Source organism: Pseudophryne corroboree, chromosome 2 (assembly GCF_028390025.1).
Source record: "Pseudophryne corroboree isolate aPseCor3 chromosome 2, aPseCor3.hap2, whole genome shotgun sequence".
NCBI classification, from domain to species: Eukaryota; Metazoa; Chordata; class Amphibia; order Anura; family Myobatrachidae; genus Pseudophryne; species Pseudophryne corroboree.
Window position 1 is genome coordinate 307,815,108 of NC_086445.1, and position 16,331 is coordinate 307,831,438.

Genomic DNA, 16,331 nt, shown 5'->3' on the forward strand with positions numbered 1-16,331 from the left:
AGAGAACTTGGCAACTTTTTTCTAGGGGGACCACCTGTCACTGAAATGATGGGTTTATTAAACTGTGCATGTTCTGTTTAAACAACATCTGGATGGGTTTGAGGGCCCAAGGACAATTCCATTTTGCACCACTTTTTTTTCTTTGCATTATGTGCTCTTTGGGGCTTATATTTTAAAACCGCCATCCTGTCTGTCACTGCAGTGCCACTCCTAGATGGCCCACTTGTGTTGCTTAGCTTAGTCATCCATCGACCTTGGTGCAACCTTTTGGCCTAAAAACAATATTGTGAGGTGTGAGGTGTTCAGAATATATTGGACATGAGTGGAAATGAATGTTATTGAGGTTAATAATACCGTAGGATCAAAATTACCCCCCAAATTCTGTGATTTTAGCTGTTTTTATGTTTTTTTTTTAAATCACCCAGATCCAAAACCAAAACCCGAAAGGGTGGTTTTGGCAAAACCAATCCAGATCTAAAACCAAAACACAAAACCTGAAAAGTGTCCTCCGCACATCTCTAGTTTGGGAATCTCTTGTCTAATATGTGAACACCTCTGCCTGCTTGACAGGCAGAGAAGATCGTGGGGAGGGATGGGGGTGGCCGGCGTTCGGGATAACGGGGACGGGTCGCCCTGTTTTCTGGTAGTGGTGATGCTAAGGACTGCTTTGCGAGACAATGGTTGCGATGTTCATCTGAGATGTGATCACATTGCAAATACAGGGATGATGTGGCATGCACCTCCTCCTGTATTTGCATTGCTAAGGACTGCAAATGCAAGGCTGCTGCTAGCTTTCTGACTGGTGAGTTTTCTGACTGGTTGCATCAGATGCCACGTCGGAATAAGCCCAGCATGGTGTGGTTGCATCTGATGTGACCATGCCAGGGAAGTGGTTAACAGGGATTTCCTCAGGTGCTCTAGTTAGCCAGCCACACCATGTCAGCTGCTGCAAGCTGTGGAAGAAAATGCATGTGAACCAAACAACACAGGTAAGTCACCCTTTTCTTTTTCTTTTTCTTTTTTTTTTTTACAATAAGATAATGTGATTAGTATTCTTCTAGGGTATGTGCAGTGCTGCATCCTTGTGCAACTCTTTGGCACAAATTTGATGGACAATAAACCAAGAATGTTGAGACCACTTTCCTTTTTGCACACTTTTAGTATCACCACAAAATAATTATTCAGGAGGAGAGTTAATAAACATTATCTTAAGGGTATAATGTCACAATGAGATGGCTGTTGCTACGCCTGTGAAGAGTAGAAGCTGAGAGTGTTTCCTTCACCTCATTATCTTCTTTCTTTCTAAGCATTTTTTTTCTATGCCTTGATTAAATGTATGTTGGATAAATCAGTATGGCCTTTCTTACTCTGAAATTGGTGCTATACCAACTTGAAATTCCATTTAATTTCTCTGTAAAAAATAAAATATGCTAAAATTTCATTCACATATTTTATTTTTAGCTAACTGTGAATATTTTCTTTTGATAAAATTTGAACTCACTTTGAAGTTATAACCATGTGACAGCTTGCAGAATGTAAAGCACATTTCATTCATATAGTCATTTACATTAATGATGAAAAAATAATTTGTCCCTTAATAGTAAATTAATGCCAGTGGTAGAATATGCAAACTAAAAAATTAGGCACCCCCGATGATCTAGAAGGTGAAGATGCAAATTACATACCAGGATTTTGTACTGTTCTCTTGACAATTTCTAAACCATTTCATGTATTTAGGAATGCTCATTTATCGATGTTATGAGTTTGTGCATTTTTTATAATGCTTTTGGATAAATGTATTAAATAGGATTATTATTATTATTATTATTATTATTAAAAAGAACGAGAGACTGTATAGGATAGAGTGAATATAAGCACCCTGTTTGTTATTGTAGCTAAACTAGCTGGATCTGGTTTTTGTGTTGATATTTCCTAATTGGTGGTTGGCGTATGTCAATCAAACGGTATCCAATAGGAAGTGTTTAGGTAGGCGGGTTAGATTAGTTTATTTAAGTGCTGGCTGAGGAATTCAAATTCCTCTTGCCATTTTGTGATCCCTGGACTGGTAAAGTATTTTGGTATCACTCTGTCAGGTGTTTAATTAAATGTGAATTGTATTCTTGGTTTTTGTCTCTTTATATTATTATAGCATTCAATTAGCTTAATTATATTCCTTTGTCTGCTTCAGTTAATATATTAATCTGGTTAAAAGCTTTGTTGTGAGGGAAATTTTGTGGAGACATTTTGTTGTCAGTTCCTGCTGGCTTTCTGTACCTACAATGCCTCGTCCCCGCAGAAGTGCACACCCGCCCCGCCGTTTGGTTGAGGTGTCCAAGCCTCTCTCTGCCGCCGCGGCCTCTCCGGCGGTGAGGGGAGCGCGTAGTTTCTCCATTAGGGGAACGGGTCGCGCGGTTCCCAGCGCTCGCGATTCGGCGCCGGAGGTAGTGGTGATGAGTCACCCACCTCCCGTTCCCTCTCCCTCAGTGCTGCGGGCCTGGCTGTCGAGCGCGACGGCCAGCCCAGCGTGCACACCCCGCCGGCCATCCTCAGCCATAAGCAGCGGGTCCGGTGCATCGGCACCCGCTGCCACAAGCCCCGCCCACATTTCCGCGGCAACGGACCCGGCGGCCGCCAGCCCCTCTCCCACAGCTTCAGGAGCTGGGGGGGGGGGTGTGGCTGCAGGGACAGGCGGGCAGACATTAGGTCCCCAAGGGAGAGGCAGCATATTAGCCTCTCCCATAGTAAGAGATATTAATGGTGCAAGGGGTCAGGTGGGGGCAACGAGTGGAGAAGTAAGTTCCCCAAGACCTGCATTGGCAGGTTTGCATATGACAGGGGGATTGTTTACAATCCCCCCCTCCCCCTCCTTCCCATCAAATTAATGTCCAGGCAGGTGGAGATTGTCAAACACAGCAAGTGTCATGGTCTCCGTATTTTAGTCAGGGGGCCCATCAGAATATTGTGCAGTTGCCTTTAACAAGGCAACAGCATTTAATTAACTATCAATATCCTCAGCAGTTGGGTCATTTATATCAACCGTATGCTTTCCCGCAGTTTATGCAGTTCTCGGCCCCTCAGCAAGCAGGCTCTCAGTATGGGCATTGGTTGCTGCCGGTGCCTAATCAGTTATTGGGCGCTCATCAGATAGGGCTGCCGCCCCTGCCCCAAGTTCCTCCACCAGCTAGACCTCCATCACCAAGGCAGTCGGAGAGTTTTCAAGCGCGGGCACCGGCGGCCGGTGGGTTAAACGAGGCCGGTCAGGCAGGAATTAACGCTGTATTATTGAGTCCGCAGGTTTTAACATCTCACAAAGCTTCGTCGGATTCGGCAGCAGTCGGAGGGATTTCACTTGATCAGCAATCATCAATTCAAGATGCGGCGGGCGCGTCGCACAACGTGGGACAAGAGATCGCACGAGACCCGGGCGAGAGTTCTTCTACATCAGGAACCGGTGAGATAAATACAGAAATTCAGCTTAGCGCAAATTTCTCTCATTCCGACGAATCATCTGATACGTCTAGCTCGCTGGAGAATCCGCGCAAATTTATGCGGACATTCGTTCAGAATCTTAGGGGAAAGCGTAAGGGTTCAAAGGGAGGGCGCAGTTTAACGGGCAGTTCGGCTCCAGACGCGTCAGGTGATAATGTGCATTGTGCAAATACGGCAATATTGAGAGGAGTTAGGTCTAAGGTGAGGGAGCGAATAAAGAAGGGATGCTTCGTGGATATGTTCGCAATTACACACGATGCTAAAAAAGCATTAGATACAGCGAAGGCTGGGGGGCCGGTGGCAGAAGAGGCAAGGAGGAGTTATCCTAATTGGCTAGCGGGGATGTATATTTTTGCAGCGCGTTATATGGAATCTCGTCCATTAGAGTTTCTGAACGTACTTAAGTATCTATATCTTGTACATAATATGTTTCTGACGGCTAGGCATAATGTCTGGCGTCAGTACGATGAATTATTTAGGAAGAAACAAGATGGTCAGAAATTACTAAGTTTAGGTTTTAAGGATGTGGAGGTATGGCTAGAGGTAACTCAGAGTAATAGGCCTTTCACGGAGTTGACGGGTCGTAGACAGCCCTTTCAGTTTAGACCAGGATTTAACACAGCAGGAAGAGGAAAATGTTACGCATTTAATAACGCGCAATGCAACAGGGGAACAACATGTCGATATAGGCACGTCTACATGCTGTGTGGCGGAGGTCACGCAGCAAGGGACTGCAACAGGCCTGCAGTTCAGTCAGTGGGTAGAGGGGAGCAGAGACCTGTTAATAGGTAAAGCAGAGTCACCAATAAAGGTGGTAGTTTTAGAGCGTTGGTTAGGCCGCTATCCTCTTAGGGAGGAGGCAACATTTTTACTGCAAGGTTTTAAGTTAGGTTTTAATTTGCCAATCGCTAGGCCAGTATTAGTTTTAGCCAGAAGGAATCTGAAATCAGATAGAGATTACCCAGAAGTGGTAAGAGTAAAAATTGCGAACGAGGTTAGTTTAGGGCGTATGTGTGGACCTTTTAAAAGTCCACCTTTAGCTGATTTTTGTGTCTCACCATTGGGTGTAGTTCCAAAAAAGGAGCCAGGTAAATTTCATATAATTCAGCACCTTTCCTATCCGGAGGGAGGCTCAATAAACGATGCTCTGGACCCTTCATTGTGTAGCGTAAAATATCAGTCTTTTGAAGAAGCCGTTTCTATAGTTCAAGGTTTTGGTGTGGGCGCTCTGTTGGCGAAAGTGGATATAGAGTCGGCTTTTAGATTGTTGCCGCTGCATCCTGATTCATTCAAACACATGGGTTTCAAGTTTGAAGGTCAGTTGTTTTATGTTGATAGGTGTTTGCCTATGGGCTGTTCAATTTCGTGTTCTTATTTTGAATGCTTTAGTTAATTTTTGTAGTGGTGTGTACAGGTAGGTACGGGCCAGACAGGGGTAGCCCATTATTTGGATGATTTTTTGTTGGCAGGTCCTGTAGGTAGCTCAGCATGTCAGGAATTGCTGTTTTCGGTTGAAGCCCTTTTTTCAGTAATGGGAGTACCTATAGCTAAGGAAAAGACGGAAGGGCCTGTGACCCGTTTATCTTATCTAGGTATAGAAATTGATACTGAATCAGGCCTTTGTAGATTGCCAGTGGAAAAAGTGAATAGTTTAAGGAGTCTATTGGAGAATTTTATTTCGCAAAGAAGATGACTTTGAAACAGGTCCAATCACTTCTTGGGTTACTAAATTTTTCATGTAGGGTCATCCCGATGGGTAGGGTTTTTAGGCGTAGGTTAGAAAGAGCCACTGCAGGGGTGAAGAGATCGCACCATTTTATTAGGATTTCATCGGAATTGAAAGAAGATTGTAGGGTTTGGTTAGAATTTTTGAGAGATTTTAACGGGGTACGCATTTGGTAACGGGATGAAGTGAACAATCGTGAGCTGCAATTTTTCACAGATGCATCAGGGTCGTTAGGTTTCGGGGCATATTTTGAAGGTGAATGGTGTGCGGAAGCTTGGCCTAATGAATGGCGTGCAAATAGGCTTACTGATAGTATGCTTTTGCTTGAGCCTTTTCCGATCATTGTCACTGTTGAGATCTGGGGTTATAAGCTCAGTAATCAAAAGATTTTGTTTTGGTGCGATAATCTGGGGGTAGTTCAAGCGATCAACAATCAAAAGTCTTCGTGTTCTCAGGTGTTGAAGTTGTTAAGGCATTTAACCCTTAGGTGTCTGCAAAAGAATATAGAATTGAATGCTAGGCATGTGCCTGGGGTTAGGAACTAGATAGCGGATGCTTTGTCTCGTTTTCAATGGGTTAGTTATTGAGCATTAGCGCCAACAGCTAGATTGGAAGGTTTGTCATGTCCTGAATTTGTATGGCAGATCATCAAACCGGCATGAAAACTTTAGCGTTGAAGGCGTTGGCCCCGGGGACTTTGAGATCGTATTCTACAGCTTGGAATGATTGGCAGGCATACATGAATTCCGACGGTAGGGGTAAGAGTGTCCAGGATGCTATTTTGGCGTTTGTATGGTTAGGGCACGAAAAGGGTCGTTCCAAAGCGGCTATGTCAGGTGCTTTGGCGGGAATTTCGTATTTTTCACGTTTAGAAGGGTGGATTGACCCAACTAAATCTTTTATTTTATCAAAAGCAATGAAGGGGTGGGCCAGAGAGCAATCAAATATAAGCGATGAGCGTAGGCCAATTGACATTGGGCTGTTGAAAGATCTAATTATTGCTGTTTCAGGTATTGCAATAGGTGATTTTGAGGCTAACCTTTTTAGTTTAGCATTTGCAGTGGCCTTTTTCGGTGCCTTAAGAGTAGGTGAACTAGTGGCAAAGAACAAGGGTTCAGTTGATACGGGTATATTGTTGAATAATGTAGTGGTTAGGAGTGATAAACTTCTTAATAAAATACATCGGTCCAAAACAGATCAGCTTGGAAAAGGTAAATGGATTTCTGTTCCTATGCATTTGGATTCGAGCATCTGCCCAGTAAGATTAGCTGAGGCTTACGGACGAATTCGTCCGAAAGGGGGGGAACAGTGGTTTGTCCATAGAGATCTTAATCCGTTATCTAAATTTCAATTCACAAGTATTTTTAATAAGTGTTTAATAGCATTGGACCTTCCATTAGAGTATTACGGGACACATTCCTTTAGGATAGGAGCAGCGACTTGTGCGGCAGAGGCAGGCTCTTCCGAGGGAGAGATTAAGAGGTTAGGTCGGTGGAAGTCAGATGCTTACAAGCGCTACGTTAGGGGCGATAAGTTGCATTCATAGAGGCATATTGCGAGTTTGTTATTTGGGAAACCCAGGGCCCTAAGCTACCCGCCGTTAAAGGGGGATTGGAGTTCTTTTCACCTTTTCCCTCACAGTAATTTTTGAGGTTTGGTGTTGTTCACCTCCATCTGGGTCGCCAAAATAACTAAGTTTTCTCCTTCCCTGTTTTAAAAGGTTGTTGAATAATAAGTTAAATTAAATTTTCTTTGTTTTACTGTTTTTCCTTTTTCTGCAGGTTTTTTGACAGTGGCAAGCCGGGTGTGGATTGTGGGGCATTCATATGTGTATTGGGCCAGCAGGCACAAGGCATCTAAGTCGTTCCCTTTTAAAGTGAGGTGGATAGGTTTAAGGGGAATGAGATGGAGCAATTTATTGAGTGTCCTCTGGGATTGTGAAAGGAAGTGGAGTGCCCCTGATTGTTTGTTGATACATTTAGGGGGTAATGATTTAGGTACCTGTAAGGGTATAGAGCTAATTAACAACATAAAGAAAGATTTTCAAACAATTGCGGAGCATTGGCCGTTGGTTAAGGTGGTGTGGTCAGAAGTAGTACCACGCAGATTTTAGAGGGGCACCCAAGGGGGAGTGGCATTAGATAAAGTAAGAAAGAAGCTCAATGCCGCTACCTCCAGATTTGTTATTAGCTTAAACGGGAAAGTGGTTAAGCACCCAGATCTGCGTTATGAGAAGGTAGATTTGTATAGATTAGATGGGGTGCATTTGTCTGAGACTGGTTTGGATTTATTTGTCACAGCTTTATTGAAAGGTTTAAGCGAATTTTGAAGTTTAGGCTTATTGGTGGCGGTTTCGTAGTCTTAAGTCTTCGAATGTGGCGGAAAGCAGTGCTATTCGGCGGCTCATTTTAGCGCAGCAGAGCTTGGCTAGCATTTCCCCTTTGAGAAAGGCGAGTCGGTCACTACCTCAGGGGAGGACCAGGTCACCATCTTAAGGAGGGACCAGCACTGTGCTAATTAAGGGGAGATGGTTCTACCCAGGACGGTTTGCGCAAAGGGGCGGAAAACTCCGACCCATTTGGTTAAGGATTCAAAAGTTTTAAGCCATGGCCGAGTTGGCACTGCTTTTTTCGCCACCGGTGATTTACAATTCTGATTCAAATTTAATAAATTTGGCTGTGACCTCCATTTTTCCAATTTATACAGTTGTACGTGTCATTATTTCTAGTTTATGGTTCTAGTTTGCATAATAATAAAACATATGGGTAACTTAAAAAGAACGAGAGACTGTATAGGATAGAGTGAATATAAGCACCCTGTTTGTTATTGTAGCTAAACTAGCTGGATCTGGTTTTTGTGTTGATATTTCCTAATTGGTGGTTGGCGTATGTCAATCAAACGGTATCCAATAGGAAGTGTTTAGGTAGGCGGGTTAGATTAGTTTATTTAAGTGCTGGCTGAGGCATTCAAATTCCTCTTGCCATTTTGTGATCCCACCCACCCACCCGGCAAATTTAACTTTGGCATTTTAGCGCCAAAATTGTGCTTTAATTTTGTTTTTATAAAAAATTAAATTAAATTTTTTACGTTGGAATAATAAGCTATAATTATTCCAGCAAGTGCGAGGCGCAGCGGGCGGAAAGCAGTGCTATTCGGCGGCTCATTTTAGCGCAGCAGAACTTGGCTAGCATTTCCCCTTTGAGAAAGGCGAGTCGGTCACTACCTCAGGGGAGGACCAGGTCACCATCTTAAGGAGGGACCAGCACTGTGCTAATTAAGGGGAGATGGTTCTACCCAGGACGGTTTGCGCAAGGGGCAGAAAACTCCGACCCATTTGGTTAAGGATTCAAAAGTTTTAAGCCATGGCCGAGTTGGCACTGCTTTTTTCACCACCGGTTGATTAACAATTCTGATTCAAATTTAGTAAATTTGGCTGTGACCTCCATTTTTCCAATTTATACAGTTGTACGTGTCATTATTTCTAGTTTATGGTTCTAGTTTGCATAATAATAAAACATATGGGTGACTTATTATTATCAACATATGATACAGTATATTATTTCTCTTTATAATGCTAAATAAGTTATGTTATTCATTGATAAATAGTACTGAAAATATATGCACAGTGGCCAGGTCTGCAGGTAGTTGGAGGAGCTAAACAAAGTGCGATTTGTGTCACTTATCTCTGTTTCCCTCACACCATCACTGTGATTCCAGTGATTTTATACCCATTCTGACCACTTCCCTAGGAAGCAGGCTAGATGCGGGAGAGTCACCTACCTGCTGCTGGAGAAATTGGGAGTCTCCTGCAGCTTCGAGGAGGGTAGGCAAGTATGTTGTAGAATAACTGGTCTTTGGCATACAGACACACACCTCGGAATGTCTGCGTACCACTGACCAGCCATATTACATTATATATTACAGAAAATAGAATTACTGCATTTCAGTAATTCCAAACTAAAAATCTCTTCATAAGGGTCCATATAACAAAATTGCATTTTAAAATGTCATTGTTCAGCAAAATTGTTTTTCGCAATGTCATTTTACAGCAAAAAATGCTGCAAAACATACAAAAATTACATTCCTGTGTAATCTTAAAATTTACACAGTATGCAATCAGCAAAACCAGTATTACGTTCTTTGATTTAAGGATATAGAGGGATAATGACAATTAAATCGCAACTGAAATCTACAGGAAAGAAACTTCTACAAATAGCCTATTACATAGCACTAGTGCTCACTTTCCCCATACAGCTAGGAATATCCAAAAAGGGGAATTTCTCAGACTCAAACGAAATTACTCTGACAGTGAAACATTCCAGACTAAGAGCATGGAGCCCTTAGCTAGCTTAAAGGAATGTGGATACAGCAATCGCATAATTAAGAAAGCCAGATTGGACATACAGTTCAAAGGATCAAAAGAGAATTCCTAGTCTTCCAAGAAAAAAAACAACAGACTGACAAAGGAACATTGAAATTTATTGGAGAGTTCTGTCACATGTGGAAGGAGGATGAAACCATTTTACAATGACACTGGCATATCGAAAGTATTGGACAACGTATCAACGTCAGCTGGTGTCAAGCACCTAATCTTAAGGATAGACTGGTCAACAGTCACTTCTCACCATCTTCCAAATCCACCACTGAAATACAGGACATCCACCCATGTGGGAACTGCAAGGCATGTTCACATATTCTCAACATCATCAGCCTCAGAGACAAATATAGTCGAAAGATTGAGATTAGGGATTTCTTTAACTGTTGTATTACAAATGTGATATATTGTATCACATGCCCATGCCAAATACGATAAGTAGGCATGACTTTGCAGAAGCTTAAAGTATGGGCCCTTGAACACATAGGTTCAATCAGAAATGACCAGACGGACCTTGCTAAATTTAGCTTACAACATAGGTGAGGTATTTTCTAGTGGTGAGGTACAACAGTGGTGAGGCATTTTCCAGTGGTGAGGTACAACAGTGGTGAGGCATTTTACAGTGGTGAGGTACAACAGTGGTGAGGCATTTTACAGTGGTGAGGTACAACAGTGGTGAGGTACATGCCAGCCGATTTCAGGATTTAAGGATTTTTAGTCTAGAGAAAGCCAATCTGTGCCTCAGAGGAGGGGACGTATTTACCACTTACAAAGAAAAGAAAGTAAATGGATTTTTAAATGAGGCACCTTGTTGCCTAAAGGACTTAATGAAAATATAAGTCATGGTGCATTTTTGTGACAAATTCATTGAATAACCAACTGATGATTCAGTCTTTTAAGCTGAGTACAAAAAATGTCAGCCTGATATCCCTTAGGAATGATCCCAATAATACATATAAAGAGGGTATGAATACTGTTGCTTGACTAATCCTTCTAACAATTCTTATCCCACTTCCACACAATTCTTTCACTGTGACATTTACACTTATATTTATCTGTATACCAATGTGCACATCCATTACCTTACCATGGTATCCATCCACCATTTCACAATTTCACAAGGCACTTATCAAGCACACAATCGATATATATTCTTTTCATCACACATGTATATGTCTCGGATAACAACACTGCATCATCTCATTTTCTGTGTATATTGTTTGTATCACAATTTGTATTAATTCACGTTTTCTTTTGTTATGAAGAGTCTTTTGTTGATTTGCTCTGATGGGACTTATAGCTCCCATGAAACCTCACTGATCAATCTTCTTTTTTTCACTTGCCCCCTCATATAACAGATACTATTAATTATACACTTTATACACTTTATTATTATTATTATTATATACATATTTTTTCCACATTTTAGACACTTATCCACTTCATTCATAGTTTTATGTTTATTTATCATCTTCATGTCTTACAATGTGCAGGATCAATTACATTTGTGGGTGGATATGCGGATGGTATTTTAATACCCTCTGCATATTCATATTTATATTAATTCTATCAAGAATGTCGTAGAAGAAAATTTATTTACCCTTACCTGAGGTATATACGTTTGATTTATGTCCATATTCATTTGGTATACTCTCTACCCAATGTATATGTTTGTATACTGGATTTCTTATACCAGGGCAAAGATGACTTTCCTTCTCATTACCTTTCCCCCCTCTCCAATCAGCTTCATACAGTACTTCTCTGTCCTCATTCAATTCCCTGTACTCACCTATTATACACAGTGCAGTTTATAAAACCTTTCTCTCTTACTTATACTTCCCTCAGATTCTCTTATCATATTCACCTCATGAGTTTACAGACCATTCCTAATAAATATGAATACAGTATTATCTATGATAGGCTTAACATGATAGTTATTGGGCTTATACTCATGAAGTTAACTACTGGGTAACATGTGTATACAATTTCTACCATTGGTGGACACACACCACAATCATCCAGACTGGACCCATGATTGGTCGACAGCACTATCTTATACCATGAATAGGGAACTTGCAAAATGAGGTATCCTTGTAAACAAGCCAATAGGTGTAAACATATATTAAGCTCCGCTCACACAGGAAGGCAGACACGCTCCTACTGGGAAGCAGAGTACTCCAGTCTCCTGATTCAGCAGCACGTCCAGGCATTTCCCGATCAGCAGGACACATGTCAGGTGTCTCCCAATCATCAGGAGACGGGAACGATAGTATCATTCCCCCCTTCCCGACAGTATTTCCATTAACACAATGTACACTTTGAAGCTGCAATCATAACTGACATCACCAATCTGTCCTAATAGAGTGTCAGGTGGCTGCTTCAAAGGCTACCCTGACTCAAAACATCAGGATGAAAACACATACATTATCGCAGTGCAACAAAACAAACTCAGTGGCAACTCTGTGGAACATTGGATCAAATGTGGGAGACTTTGGGAGCGGTACAAGAACCTAGTAACAACCCTCAACATAAATTTAAACATTGGTCATTTTATACACCGGATACTGTATGGAGTACAGTATTAATATTTAACACTATAGATGGACTCTAGCTATAGATGGTCTCTAGTATAAGCTGTATCAAACATTTTTTTTTGTAAACACATTTTATTGTATTTTCAAAGGTGAACAATTTTTACAGTCACAATGGGAGACACTCCCTGCAATAGTAAGAGTAGACCAATCATCAGAATATATAATCAGGGAGTGAGAGAGAGAATCATATACCCTTCAAACTACGGAATTGTTAAGACAATACAGACAAACCAAGAGACGAGACAGGAACAAAAGGATGTAGAACTGGGGGATGTGGGGGAGAACTAAGATAGAATGGAAGGGGGGGGGGGGGGTTAGACCAAGGATACCAGTGTACAGTGTATTATAAGAAAATGAGTCACAGATAGATACATTCTTAAACCGTAAAGGAGAGTAAGCATATGCCGGAGTACATATGTCCATAATGTTGAACAGATTCAAGATAATGGTACCAAGCAAAGAGGTGGCATAGCAGGAGGTCCACAACAAACAAAGTGGGATTTTATTCTGGACCAGTCTTGGTTCCCAAAGTATAGCGAAAATGTTCATTTTGATTGAGCATCCAGTGAGCACAGAAACGAGTCCCATTTATTGTGGTATGAGGATAGGGACAATGATTCATTCAGAAGCAAAGATCTCATGTCAAAATACATTAACTGGAGAAGACGAGATTTCAACTCTTGTATAGTGGGAGCCGTTTTTTTAATCCAATGGAGTAGTACTAACTTTTTTGCCAGAGTTAAAATAATGACAAGGAAGGGGATTCGTGTATGGGGGCGAGGACCCAGCTCCCAACCGTCAAACCAAAATAATAAACATGCTTCAGGTGAGGGTGAGAGCGAGACATTAAGAATTTCATTGATATAACATATTAACTTACACCAGAATCTATATATTTTGGAGCAACCCCAATAACAGTGAAAAAAATTTGCATTAGACATAGAGCTTATCATACAGTCACCTAGTTCATTACCGGACATGTGTTTCCTCTGGGAGGGAGAGATGTAGGCCCTATGAATAAATCTAAAGTGGGTCTCCTGTAAATAGGCAGATTGCAAGTGTTTAGAGTATGAGAAGTATCGGGAGAACAAGAGATCGGAGCATGTAGTGAGGGAAGGTATATCCGCGACCCAGCTGCAGAGTATTTTCTTCGAAAGTAGGGTGGCCTCTGGTTTGGCAGAGATGAGCCGGGGGTAGATGTGATGAAGTCTGTATCCTATGGCTGAATGGGACTGTAGGAGGTGGAGAATGATGTGTGTGTTGGTCGGAGGGGGAACCGGGCGGGGGAGTGATTGCGCATAATGTCTGACCTGGAGGTATAGGTAAAACATGCTGTTGGGAAGAGAGAACTGTTGCTGGATATCAGCGAAGGGGAGGACATTGCCACCTGGGTCGAAGACCTTGTTCCTGAGGGCCACACCCTTTCGTCTCCAAAGCCGGAACGCAGGGTTGTTCAGGGAGGGGGAGAAGTCAGGGTTACCCCAGAGGGGGAGATACGGGGAGAATCGAAAATCTCTTTTCAGTTTTTTGTTAGGACTTATCCAGTTGATGTAAGTATCATGGAACATGATATTGGGATACACTGAGTGGGAGATACTAGAGGATTTGAGGTGCAATAAAGCAGCGGGGCAAAGAGGAGAAAATATGGCATAGTCAAGTGCTACGTCCTTGAAGGTGGAGTCATCTAGCAACCAGTCACCAGCATAACAGAAGAAGACAGCGGTGGTATAAGACTTGAAATCAGGTATCCCCAGGCCTCCCAATTTTTTAGGAAGCATAAGTTTGGCCAGAGCAATTCGGGGGAGCCTTCCTTTCCATAGAAACGAGGAGGTGGTGGAGTTGATGGAGAGGATATCACCATTGGTGAGGGCAACAGGCAACATTTGAATCATATAAAATATTTTAGGGAAGTTAACGGTCTTCACCGCCGACGCCCTCCCCAATAGAGATAAAGGAAGATGGTTCCATGACAACAACAAGGCAGACACTTTTTTAATAATGTGTGAGAAATTTGCCTTATACAAGTCTTCTACCTTGCTGGTGACATGGACTCCAAGATATTTAATTTGAGACAAATTAATCTGAAACCGGGAGAAAGCAGGAGCAGAGGATAGATCTAAGGAGTATGAACCTATCGGCATCAACTCCGATTTTTCTACATTTACCTTGTAGCCGGACACTGAGCCAAAGGCTTCGATCAGGGTCATAATGTGTGGGATCGAGGTAAGTGGGTCAGTGATGAAGAGTAGCATATCGTCTGCATAGAGGGAAACTTTCAATACACAGTTGGAGATTTTTATACCTTTAAATCCAGGTGAATTGCGTAATAGGATGGCAAGTGGCTCAATGGCAATTGCAAAGAGGAGAGGGGAAAGAGGGCACCCCTGTCGCATACCCCTGAATAAGGAGAAGCGGTCTGAAATCTGGCCATTACAAAGTATCTGTGAAATGGGATTGGAGTATAAAAGTTTAATATAAGAGATGAAGGTAGAGGAAAACCCAAAATTAGACATGGTATTAAAAAGGTGTGGCCACAGAACAAGGTCAAAGGCCTTTTCTGCGTCTAGTGACAGGATGACGCCTGGTGGGGAAGTACCTGAGGTGTGTTGTAAGTGTTGTACTGCCGATATGACCTTCCGCACATTTAGGACAGAGTGCCTCCCTGAAATAAATCTGTTTTGATCCGGATGTATAATAGAAGGTAAAATCTTTTTAAGCCTTTCAGACAAAATCTTAGTAAGAATCTTATAATCCGAGTTCAACAAGGAAATCGGTCTATAAGAGGCTGGCAGGGTCAGATCCCGCCCTGGCTTAAATAAAACCCTGATATAAGCGGCATTAAAATATAAAGGGGCCTGGCCCGACCGCAATATGTGATTAAAAATGAGCACCAATGTGTCCTGAATGTACGGAAGCATCAGCTTGTAGAAGCTACCACCAAACCCATCGGGGCCCGGGGCTGTGCCTTGTTTTAAGGACCTGACCATGCAGGTGACTTCAGCTGGACTTATGGGGGCCGTCAAATCTGTATCTAATATCGTGGATAATCTAGGGGGAGCGTATTCCGAATCAGGGAGAGATGTGGAAGAGGTGAATGCGTCATTCTCAGGGGAGAGAGAAGGGCCAGGTGAGTAAAGGGAAGCATAGAAGTCCTTGAGGACTGAGATAATCTGGACATTGGAGGATGTTAGGGAACCGTCTGGTTTCCTTAGGGGGTGAACTAAACAGGAGGGTCTCGTGCCGTTTAACATGTTAGTTAGCAGTTAACCGGACTTGTTCCCAAACCGGTGGTAGCGATAATTAACCGCATATAAGGATTTAATACCTCTACTGTTTAAGTATTCATTGAAGTGAGTCTTAGCAGTGAGGTATATTTGCTTATTAGTCACAGTAGGGCTTTGGCAATAAGCTGAGTAGGCAGTGGATAGCAGACTTTGCAATGATAAATAAGTGGCGGCATATGATTTGTTTAGACGGGCCACATATGACAGAATGTTTCCCCGTAGGACCGACTTAGCTGCTTGCCAAAATAGAGGGGGATTGTCAATTGCGTTGGACCGATTATTTGCGTGGTATTCCTCCCAACTAGTTTGAAGCATTGTTTTAAATTCCAAGGCGGTCAAAAGGAGGGATGGGAAACGCCATATGATTTTGTTAGGGGGTTCGTCAGAAACGTGTAAAGAGAACCACTGCAGAGAATGATCCGAGACAGATATCAGCTCAATCTCTATGGACAAGACTCTCGTGAACAAGGCCAGGGACAGCAACAGGTAGTCTATGTGGGACAGGGTGTGATAGGCTGCAGACATACAGGTATACATTTTGACAGTGGGATTAACAACTCTCCAGATGTCCACTAGGGACAATTGTGTGGCAAAATGGGGAATACTGTACTTGGGAAGTGAGAAAGAGTGTGAGGGGGCAGATGACCTGTCCAGGAAAACATCTGAGATGAGGTTAAAATCACCGCAGACCATCAGACCCTCATCCATATAAGGTGTCAATAGCGTAATCAATTTCACAAAAAAGTGTCTTTTGTACACTGTCGGGGCATATACATTACATAAAGTGTATCGTTTGGAGTGTAGTGTAATGTTTGCGATGACAAACCTGCCTTCCGTGTCAGGAATAATTTTTAGAAGCTCTC